This window comes from Dipteris shenzhenensis, chromosome 33 (assembly GCF_047967505.1).
Source record: "Dipteris shenzhenensis isolate YYH24624 ecotype China chromosome 33, Dip_SZ_1.0, whole genome shotgun sequence".
Classification (NCBI taxonomy): domain Eukaryota; kingdom Viridiplantae; phylum Streptophyta; class Polypodiopsida; order Gleicheniales; family Dipteridaceae; genus Dipteris; species Dipteris shenzhenensis.
Genome location: NC_141628.1, coordinates 34,038,759 through 34,051,397, shown reverse-complemented (window position 1 = coordinate 34,051,397; position 12,639 = coordinate 34,038,759).

Here is a 12,639-nt window from a genome sequence, read left to right as displayed (position 1 = left end):
AAGGTTTGATAAGTAATTTCTCCTTTCTTGTATGCATCTCTAGAGTGCTCATTACAAGCATAGGCATAGTGCTGACCATCTATTGCCTCAAAAGGACAATGAGCTAAGAAATTTCTCTTGGCATCCCTCATATGTCGTTCTGGATCATTCACTGAACTCTGTCCTTCTTGAAGTGAGGGAATTTGTTTTCCGAGGAACTTAGTGAATTGCATCTCAAAATCTATAGGCTGAGAGAAATTGATGGATTGACTATAATCTCCCATGACTGGCCAAAATGTTCTTGGACGGAGTACCAAATTAGAAACAACTAGTTTTTTTCCATCAATCAAAGCCTGAAAAATCTTTTCAGCATAGGCTGTATCTAAGGTCTTGCTGTTGGTGAAGACACTTGCTTTGACCACTGTTGAAGCATGTATAAGTTGAGTCTTCTGGCCCCATATATATCCTGGATCCTCATCTATCACAGCCTCATTCAAGCAAAGATTTAGGTTCTTCATTGATAACATTTTTGCTTCTAGATCTGACTCCATTTCAAGACCCTCCGCATCCTCTTCATGTTCTTCCTCTTCTCTTCTTTGCCCTTTCTTTGTATATGAACGACCTCTTTTTCCAGTTATAGGACTTGGAATTGTAGCTCGTGAAGTACTTGCCTTTTGCATTTGACGTCGAGGTTTATTTTTTAGGGGCTCAATATGAACTGCTTTAGATCGCCCTACTTCTTCTTCTATTGCCTCAACTTCAGGTATACTTAAGGGCTTCACTTGTTCTGTTATTTCATCAACTTCATGAGTTACACCATCTAAGTGAGTAATACCATGAACAAGAGATGTGTGTGCATGTCCTGTCTTATTTGATGCATGTCGTGTCTCACTCAATTCAATTTCTGTCTGAGATGCATGTGCATGTCCGGTCTCCACCAATTCAATTCCTATCTCAGATGTAGATCCCTTGTAAGCATCCACGTGTACAAGACCCTCATCCATTGCTACAATGTGTTCTGTCTCATCCACTCCAGTTCCTCTCTCATTTGTATTACCATGAACCAGGTCTACATGGCGTGTCTCATCACTTCCTTTCTCATGTGTGGATTCTTGTACCTTAGGTCCCTCCAATGAAGTTGAACCTTGTTCGATGACACCCTGAAAGTATTCAAGGATAATCTTTGACTGCATTTTTCTTGCTTCCTCAATGGGAAATTCCTCCCACACATGTTGAAGGATCTCCAATGCAGGAACCAATTTAGGAAATCTAGGTGCTTTTGGCGGCGGCATCACAAAGTGCATTGCATCTTTCTTAGAAAGAAGAAACGATCTGTTGCTCATTCTTGACTTTGTGTAAATCATCATTGTACTGCTATCTTTTTCAATTTTTATTCCTACTAAGGTGCCCCCTTGAATCAAATTGCTCTTTGAGAAAGATACATTTGATGCCCACTCATCTTTCTCCAACTCTCTCTTTGTCATCACTAGAATGAGATTTCCTTTACTTAAGACCAAGAACCATGCTTTCTTTGTTGTGTCAACAACTGTCCAGTTTGTGAAGTCCTTTGGGGCATAAATTCTTCCATTGTATTTCAATGTCATACCATTGACAAATGCTGTAACCTCAAGATCCATCCTATATTCAAGCACAACACAAATTTTAGGTACTTTGACAAACTACAATTACTTTGAAAAATCAAAAGCACAATGAGTTCCATTAATACACCTCAAGTTTTTATTCTTCCCAATCATATAAGTGTCGATTTCATGCTTTGGGAATAGCCTAAAAGGCTTTACAAGGCTTAGAGCATAAATGCTTTGGGAATAGCCTAAAAGGCTTTACAAGGCTTAGAGCATAAATGTGAAAAAAAATAAGGATTTACAATGATCTCTGAATACAAAATTGAAGTCTGTCATATATAAGTGCAAAATGCTCTGTCAACTCCTGCAACTGATATAAGTGTAAAATGCTCTGTCAACTCCCACAACTGGTACAGATATAATCTGCTATGTCTAGTCCCTTAACTGATTCAACTGTAATCTGTCATGTCCACTAATACAACTTTCAATCATCTTGAAAGTTTAAAAACCTTAATCGTTGCTTAAATGGTAGGGTTGTTGTGACTGTGAAACCGAATGTGAACGAATGGACCGACTCCGATTAGGAACTAGTCGGGAAATTTTGAGCATGGCTTTGATTGGTTTTTTTGGAGTTCTCTCCTCTAAGGACAAACTAATCTATGCTAATCTAGACTACACCAACCGTCGAAGCGAAGAAAAGCAAGAAATAATTCCTTTTCCATTGTTCTTTTTAATATCCTTAGTTTGCGAATTAAAAGCAAAAAATAATCTATTTTCCATTATTCTTTTTAATACACTCAGGTTGTGAGTTTAAAAAAGATAAAATTTATATTTTCAAAAACTAATTTACTTACAACTCATAAGAATTGAACATTCACATTAATAAGAAGTTAAAATCTTAATAAATTTGAATTTAAATAATTAAAACTATAAATTTAACTTGACTCCAAACCCTAAACCCTAAACCTAAATCCAGAAACCCTAAACCCTAAACTCCCAAACCTTAATTCCTAACTCCCAAACCTTAAAACCCAAAACCCAAAACCCTAAACCCAAACCTCAAAACCCTAAACCCTAAACCCTCAACCCAAACCTTCTATCAAAAGCAAGGATGACATCAACAAAGGAATATTCAGTATTTGACTGTCAGAGTGATAAGATCAAGGATGCAACATCTCATGAAAACAACATGACAAATAAATCTTACAAGAAGAGTGCAGGCAGATCCAGAAAAGCAACCAAAGAGAATAAGAGTAATGAATGAAGATGTTATGCTAAAAGCAATGCGATCTACATGCTGTAAGCGTACATGTATGCGATCCATTAACTTACATGACATCAAGGGTTGTAGAGAACATGTCTGGCAAAGGAAAGGAAGCAAAAGAAATGAATACCTACTCACGAGATTGTCTTGCTTTCTTGTAAATGATAAGAGAAGGCGAAGTTCAGGACATCAAATAAGGCCTCTTATAAATGGAAAAAGTATATGCAATAATGCATATCGCATTATTACAGGATTATCACATGGCACATGTTGGAATTTGGCTAATAAAGCAAAGTATGGAGTTAAATTTAACATTCATGGAAACATAGGAAGGCCCAAAACAAGAGCCTCAATGGTTGCGGCAATAGCAATTTTGAAAGATTATATTTATGAAAATGCTTTACCGCAACCCCACCTATCAGAAATGCATCTTCCGATAGGTTTGACAAAAAAAGAAGTATTTAACTCTATTGGAGAAACACAGAGGCAAAGAGGGCATGCACCGGCATCTTTTCATACTTTGTATACTCTTTGGAAAAAAAGATTTGGACATGTTAAAATCCCAAAGAGGCAAAAAATGTCAAAGTGCAATGATTGTGATGATCTAAAGCGAGCACTTGAGAGTGCAACATCTCCAGAAGAAAAAGAAGCTTACAAAAGAAAGAGAGAATTTCATCATGGACTTGTTCGACATTCTAGAATAAAATATGCATTTTGGAAGGAGCAAGCTATTTCTCACCCAAATGAGTACATGTGCATTATTGTAGATGGTATGGATCAAAATACAACAACATTACCTCGATTCGTTAACACTCCACCTAAGCTACAAGGCAAATACTTTTTAAAGACACATCTATGTGGAGTGTTAGTGCACGGATTTAAGTTTTTTGTAGACATATGGATTGATTCCTTGCATCTACACGATAGCAATCAAGTTGTAACATCCATTATGAAGGCAATTCACAATGTACATGCAGAAAAAGGTTGCCTACCAGCAACTTTGAGAGTACAAGCAGACAATTGCGGACGAGAGAATAAGACTGTACTCTTCTTTGCATTTTGCTCAATGCTAATCGCTCATAGAATCTTCAATGAGATTGAAGTTGGGTTTTTGTTGTTTGGGCACACACATGAGGATATCGATCAGGTATTTAGCACAATTTCAAGAGAACTAAAACACAAGGACATGGAGACAATGGATGACTTGATAAGAAAATGTGGGAGGCAAGTTGGTGGCCGTAAGGAAGGAACAATATGCTCAATGGTTGAGAGGATGTATGACTGGAAGAGCTTTATTCTACCTTTCATACAAAAAGGTGGTGATGCCCTAATAGGTCATAGCGCTCCACACTATTTTTGATTTTTCTTAAAGGATGAAAAACTAGTGATGCAATGGCAACACTATTCTCTTGATACAAAATGGGAACCTGAAGAACCTTACTCTCTCTTAACTTCAATCCCGAGCAAAGAAATGCATCCAACATGGGCTCCTATAAAAGAATTCAGCGAGAAATCCAAAGGTGAAATAGAAGGATTAAAAGCTTTTATTGCATACAAAGAGGAAATGCTCCAGAGATTTCCTGATTGGAAGCCCTCTTGGAAGGAACACACTACTGTTGTAATTAGCAAGACCTACCAATTGATAAAGGACCTTGCAAAAATGCGAGAAGATGATATTAAGGCAGAACGGCCTTTATTTTGGCCAAAGGTTGGTAATGACTTGCGTCCAGCATGTGGTCTCTTTGAAAATGAGTTTGAATCATTGCTCCCACGTCCATATTGTGGACCCAAGAAGAGAGAGTTTATGCCACAAATAGACATAGATGTCCATTGTTTTGTTGCAGTTCGACCATTGGATGATGAACATGAGAACGTGATGTTTTGGGTTGCGAAAGTAGTTAACATGAGCATGGATGACCGGGGGAGAGCTACAACATTTACAGTGGTATGGTATGAGCCAAGGGGCAGGAAGGAGAACCAAGATAACAGTACATTGTATAGTAGTTGTCTGAAAAAGGAATGGGTCCCAAACCATGAAGCAATTTCAAGACTTTCCACAGAGACAGTCATAGTATCCTGGAAATCAAGGTCAAAGAAAACAAAGAAGCACATGGGGTATGATGTAGAAGACAAAATAAAATTACCGCAACCAATTATTATGCACATTACAGAGTTCATAAAGATGCTCGCTCGGGAGGAAGTAGAAGGAGATAGCGCAAATGAAGAATACCCATGATAACACCATTCAAATATCGAGAAAGAGTGAAGGTGGTGGTGGTTATCAGATGAGAGTGGATGAAGATGGCACCCAAGCGACAAGTGACGACAGAAAGGACATTCTGAACAAGCAAATGTTTGGATCGCTCATTTCTGTGATCATGATAGAAAAGGACATTCAAATAAGCAAATGTTTGGATCGCCCATTTGCACTAAACTCATTGTAAAGGAAAATTTAAATTATTGAAAAGGCCACAGGAGATCCTTTGTACAAAGACTCATCCAGAGCAATATTTGTTGTAAAACTTATGACATGATAATGTAAAATTGCAAGCATAGCTATTGCTATTTTTTGGAGTACAAAAGAGGCTTCCATCATGTCTCATGTCTATATAAACCTTTTAATTTCTTGAATATTCAAGAGTGTTATAGTTTTCTGCATTGAAAGTAAAAAGAGTCTTACAGGTCTCTTATGTATACATTTTTAAAATGTTGTGAATCCTCAATAGCATGGTTTTTCATGGATTTAAACTAATAACTCGGATTTTTTATTTTAAGAATATGATTCTTATAAACAAGAAATAGAAATTTAGGATTTAATAGTAGTTTTTGCATTTTTTGTACAACATTGTAGAGAGATATTTTGAAATGTCTTATGTGAAAATGATAGTGCTAGAAAGTAAACTTTTGATTCTCGAATGACAGTTTCATAAAGTAAACTTTTCATTTGGGAAGGATTTTGAGGGAATAGTCCAAAAGTAGACATATGAATCCAAAATTAATGAAATAAGTGTTAATAGAGGTTCGTTTTTTGTGAGATTTCATTTTGTGAGTGTTGAAGCGTGTTTTTCCTTGTATTGCTAAGGTTATGTGCTAGTTTTCATGCTTGATTTTCAAGGATTAAAGACAAAAAACGAGATTTTGTGAAAGAAAGAAGACTCACCTCTTCTCTTTTTGGTATTTCTCTTCCTCCTCTTTCTCCTTGTTTGTAGGCTTATGCTTTCTCCTTGTTTGTAGGCTTATGCTTGTCTCCTCAATCCAATCCCTTTGAGAAGTTGCTTCTCTAAACTCCTCCTTCCTCTAACTAGTTATTTGAAAAATTGTATGTTTCCTCTCTGTTGTAGGGCCAGTCCACAAAACACCGAGCGAGACTATTCCAAGTAAGAAAATCCTTCCTCTTTTTTTCTTTTGTTATTTTTGTTATTTGCATTGGCTGCAGCTAGCGCCTTACTGCAATGATGGACGTAGAAACCCTCTCCTCCCCTATTCCCTCTTCTTTCCCTCTCTTCCTCTCTTCCTTCTCTTCTTTTTTCCTCTTCTTTATCCCCTCTTTCAATCTCTTTTTCCCCTCTTCCTCCTTTCCTTCTCTTCTTTTTTCCCTCTTTCAATCTCTTTTCCCCTCTTCTTTCTCTTATGTTTATGCTCTTTTTCCCTCTTCTTTTTTTCCTCTTTCATCCCATCTTGCAATCTCTTTTCCTCTCCCTTTCCCCCTCTCTTTCAGCTCTCTCAATCTCTTTTCATAAGCATATGTATTTGCATATGCTTAAGCTTTCTCTCTTTTTCTTTTATGCTCATATGCTCATGCATAAGAATAAGCATATCCTTTCTTTCCTTTTCTCTTATGCTTATGCTCTTTTTCCCTCTTCCTTCTCTTATGCATATGCTTATGCATGAACATATGTCTCCTTCTCTTTCTCCTTCTCCTCTTTTCCTCTTTTCCTCTCTCTTTCTCCCCCTCTTTTCCCTCTTTCGATCTCTTTTCATAAGCATGTGTATTTGCTTATGCTTAATCTTTCTCTCTTTTTCTTTTATGCTCATATGTTCATGCATAAGCATAAGCATATGCTTTCTTTCCGTATCTCTTATGCTTATGCTCTTTTCCCCTCTTCCTTCTCTTATGCATGAGCATATGTCTCCTTCTCCTTCTCCTTCTCCTCTTTTCCTCTCTCTTTCTTCCCCTCTTTCCCCTCTTTTGATCTCTTTTCATAAGCATATGTATTTGCCTATGCTTAAGCTTTCTCTCTTTTTCTTTTATGCTCATATGCTCATGCATAAGCATAAGCATATGCTTTATTTCTGTATCTCTTATGCTTATGCTCTTTTTCCCTCTTCTTTCTCTTATGCTTATGCTTATGCATAAGCATATGTCTCCTCCTCTTTTCCTCTTTTTCCCTCTCTTTCTCCCCCTCTTTCCCCTCTTTCGATCTCTTTTCATAAGCATATGTATTTGCTTATGCTTAAGCTTTCTCTCTTTTTCTTTTATGCTCATATGCTCATGCATAAGCATAAGCATATGCTTTCTTTTTGTATCTCTTATGCTTATTCTGTTTTTCCCTCTTCCTTCTCTTATGCTTATGCTCATGCATGAGCATATGTCTCCTTCTCTTATGCCTATGCCTATGCCTATGCATGTCCTTCTCCTTCTCCTTCTCCTTCTCCTTTCCTTCTCTTCTTTTTTCCTCACTTTTTGTCTTCTTTTCATAAGCATATGCCTATGCCTATATAGGCCTATGCATGTCCTTCTCCATTCTTTCTCTTCTTTTTTCCTCTCTTTTTCTCTTCTTTTCATAAGCATATGCTTATGCCTATGCATGTCCTTCTCCTTCTCCTTCTCCTTTCTCTCTTCTTTTTTCCTCTTTTTTTCTCTTCTTTTCATAAGCATATGCCTATGCCTATGCTTATGCTTATGCATGAGCATATGCTCATATGCTTATGCATAAGCATAAGCATATGCTTTCTCAATGTATTCTCTTATGCTTTGTCAATGTATTCTCATATGCTTTCTCAATGTATTCTCTTATTTTTTGTTTTTTGTTTTCATGTTTGTGTCTACGTTAGACATGGGATCACGCCGCACGTCCGCCGAGTACGCTCGTAGGAGGAGACATCATGATCTCTATTCTCCAGAGGACTTTGATTCCCCTCAGGTGACACCTCAGGGGCCTACCCCTGTGACTACCCCTGGCCCAACTCCTCTCGGATGTAGCACTTCGACTACCCCTCAGGGAACTCCTTTGCTAGTACCCCATGGCTTTGTCGGGAGTCCCGACGAGTTTGTGGCACAGGTGACCAATGAGGAGGTAGCGATATTCTTCTCTCTACTATCCTAGAGGACCTTAGCAATTCCCTCTCCTACATCGATGGCTGAACCTACTGCCCAGCCATCCCCTCGTGCCCCTTCGACTGAGGGGTCATCACCTAGGCGTGCCCATCATAAGGGAAGGAAGAGTACGAGGGCTCGCTTATGTTGTGCTGACTCGGGAGATGTAGACGAGTCAGCACACTCACATCCCTATAGATCTCCACTTGGTCCTAAGATCTAGTACCAGTTAGGTCCCTCTCCTACTCCCACTGCTACTCCTCGCTCCGGAAGTGCTCACACAAACACTACTCACTCTGACTCTCCTGCTACCATGAGTCCTCCTTACCAAGTCGAGGACCTGTCCTATCAAATCACGGCTCTTGGAGAGATAATAGAAGATAAAAAGGGCAAAGCAGTGATGGCCACCATGAGGCGGTTGATGAGCCACCACTTCAAGAGCGGCATTGCTACTGATTGGCGGTATCAAGATGACCAAAAGAAGCAGGAGGTCATCGATGAATTGAAAGCAAAATACCCTAACCCCCCAAATTGGGAGTTCAATGAGAATTACATGCGAGAGCGCATGGGTTTGGTCTTAAAGCATCGTAGATCAACCTTGCATACTTCCATCGCAAAGGGGAGGGCTGAACCCAGTTGGGTAGACAAAGCTGATTGGAAGTTTTTCAAGAACCAGAAAAGGAACCATCCCGAAATGTTCGAGGGTCAGAGGAGGGCTGCGAGGAGACGGCTGGATGCCGTAGGTACTTCGCACTTTGGTGCAAGTGGACGGTTGGCATTCGAGGCAACCATGGTAAGTCTACTTCTTCTCATTTAATGTATTGTTCTATTTGTTTTACTACATATTATATGCACTATATCTAACTCTCGTAAATTGGGTCCACAACAAGCTGCGATGGGTTGCCTTCCTACAGATGCAGAGACGCGATGCACGTTTCACGTAAGAATAAAGTCATGGTTTATTGAGCAGGAGGCAATGGGAGCGATGGTCGATTGGGCTGAGGTGGCTGCTCGCACAGTATAAGTCTACTCCTACTTGTAATCTCACTTTTTAAATTGTTTTATTCTTTAAGTTCCAATCTAATTTCCAATTAATATGGTTTCACTCTTAGTGTCAAAGCTCGTGCGTCCCATCACCGGAGGCGAGCATTGACGAGGACCAGGGATCAGGCACAGCTCACGAGGACAAGGGATCAAACGCAGCTCACGAGAGCCAAGGATCAAGCCAGCAAGACAAGGACGAGAAGGACGATGACGATTCGAATGAGCAGCAGTAGTAGTAGTAGTAGTAGTAGTAGTAGTAGTTTGCATATACTTCACCATGTATATCCTTTTGTATATCGCCTCGTTTGAGCGATTTTGTATCACCCTTTTCGAAAGGGTAATTTTGTAACAAACAATGTTGTATATCTTCGACATATATATGCTTTTGTCGCTCGATCGGTTCATTTGAGCGATTTTGTATGACCCTTTTCGCAAGGGAAATTTTGTAATAAAAAACTTTTTTTTGTAATTACTTTAAAAAAACTTTAGTGGGGCAAAACAAGGCTTGTTGTGGCCCTGTTTAGCCCCACTAATGTTGCTTGTTGTGGCCCTATTTAGCCCCACTAATGTTTTTTTTTAGTTCTATTAATCGTCGCTATATAGCGATGTTTACCAGTGTTGCTATATAGCGACGTTTACCAATGTCGCTATATAGTGATGCTTATATGGCGACCACAACAAGACAAAGCAACTATAGACACGCTTGATAGACGCGCAAAATAGCGGGCGAGTGTTTAGATCTACAAATACATTCAACCCACTACTACTTGTGCCACTCATGTGCTCATCGAAATCAAGATCTCCAATGGTAGGCTCGTCCTCACGGGTAATGCCGGCCTCAATATCTATATCTCCTATCTCATGATCATCCTCCTCTCTTGTATCACGATCATCATCACGTCCATGGGCATGATCATCCTCCATACGCTCCATATTAGTAAATGTACTATACATCACTTTGGAACGTGGCATAATAGGTATGACATGCCACCACCTATTATTATCCACCATTGGTTGATAGACAACCTAATTCAAACACAAATACAATCATGTTACTTTTCTTGCATCAAATATTTAAAAGCGAGTATTTTTATGTGTGTGCACAGTACCTGTTCACATTGTTGCGGTAGTATTAGTGTGTCCTTCCTACTTTGCCAAAACTTTGTGGAGTCAATAGTTACAAAGCCACTTGCATGGCGTTTGATTGTTGCATTAGGGCCTCTTTCCACAACGTCCTTAAACCACTTTACATCCAAAACATACACAAAGAAGCATCGAAAGTCAAGCATAATGATATCTTGGATTATGCCACAATAATCATCCATGACTCCATTGGCTCCCTCAAAGCTAGCAATGACGCTGCAATCTTGTGTGTTTCTCTTATCATCAATCCGTTGTGTTCGAAAATGCTTGCCCTCACACCATATAGCATTGAACATAGTGCACTACACCAAGAAAAAATCAATTAAATAAGCAATCTAAATTATAAAAACCTCCTAACTTATGCATAACATTCTATATACCGACCTTGCTCATGCATCCCCTAGCATACTCCCATTCTTCCATTGTGATATGCATCCCCTCGTCTTTCTCTGCTTTCTCCATTTCATCAAGTAGCCAATCCACATGAATATCCTTTGGAAGTGCTCTTAGACGCTGAGGGTATGGCACACGAGATCCGTGGTGTGTACGAAAGAGGGCCCTTTCTTCTTGTCTTCTTGCCTTTGCATCCTCGTATCTTGTCACCCATCTTTTCATCACATCACTATTAAGCACGCAAAAGAGGTCTTGCCTTTGCATCCTCGTATCTTGTCACCCATCTTTTCATCACATCACTATTAAGCACGCAAAAGAGGTTGATACTATTACGCAACTCCGTGTCTATTACTTTGTTGCGTCCTCTTCCTTGAGGCACAATAGAGGTCATCCTTAGGTCTTCATCATCTCTCCATAGTCGTGGGAGAGAGCTATCCACATCAACAAGAAACTCAGAAATATATACAAGTGACTCTTGTACCAACCAACCCTCGGCCATGCTACCTTCGGGTCTTGCATTTTGTCTCACGAAGCCCTTCAAGGTCTTCATGAAGCGCTCGAGGAAGAACAACCATCGTGCATGTATAGTACCGCATATAGCAATCTCATCCACCAAATGCACTATGAGATGTAGTTGGCTTGTGAGAATAGAACGTGGAAATGTCTCCTCCACTAAACAAACCGCCTCCACTGACATAACTCGAGCATTCTCAAGCGCGGTGGGATCTATTTCCTTTGAGCTCACATACCTCACAAGCTCGCCCATCTTATAAATACAATCTTTCACGTCCTTTGATGCACTACGTGAAATGCTAGTAGGTAGTATGAACTGAACCCGCGAGGAGGTGGTTTATTAGTTGCTTATAGCTATTCACTCACAAATTTGAAAGGAAAAAGATATTATGCATATAAAATACTTACTTGGAACATCTTGTGCCAATCATGAGATTTCAAGCCATATAATTGCTCTACACCTCTTTTCTTGCTCTTTGTAAAGGCTCCCTTCAAACACCTCATGCATCCCCAGTGGGAGTACGAATTGTAGTAATAGCACGCTTCACCGTCGCCATCTCTAGCTTTGATAACATCCACGGTGCACGAGGTAAAAAAACACACCCATTTGGTCTCTCTTGAGGCCAAGCTTCACGCATCCTCCCTGTGGTACGTAGATCCTCCCTTATGCCTGCCGAATCTCGTGTCCCATTCAAATGCTCCCAAATGGTAGATGCCACATTCTTGAAGATATGCATGGGATCGAGCAGGTGATTGATCTTGAGGTGGGACCAATATGGTAAACGATAAAAGATGGAGTATCTAAACAAAATAAAGTGTTAGCGTGCAATCTTCACTTTCAACCAATATAGCCAATCTTTACTTCCAGCCAATAGTTACAAATCCTTACCGGCTCATGCCAAGTGGTGGAGGAGTCGTGGATCCGTCCCAAATTCTCATCCAATCTCCCGCGGTGAGTGATTATGGGAGGACTTCATTCCAAGGGGCAACATATCTAGGATGATCAGGTGGGAGAAATCGATGGTGATTCTCATAGATGACCTTATTCAATGCGTCTGCCCGTGAGGCAACTAGCGAAGGACCACAAACAGGACATGCATGGTAACCCGATGTAGTGAGACCTGAAACAATAGATGCAATTAAGAGTGGAAGGTGGGTTTAGGGTGCCACGTCCTTGCCTATTCATAATTAAAAAATGCAATTCTTACCTGAACACTCGCCATAGCCTGGGAAGTCATGCATCATCCACATCAAGACTGCTTTGCAGTTGAAGTCTCATGACGAGGGAGGCCTGCTCACATCATGCACCTTGATACCTCTCCAAAGTATCTCTAGCTCATCAATCAAAGGCTCCAAATAAACATCAGGGTTTTTGACTTTATGTTTCCCTGGAATTAGAAGGG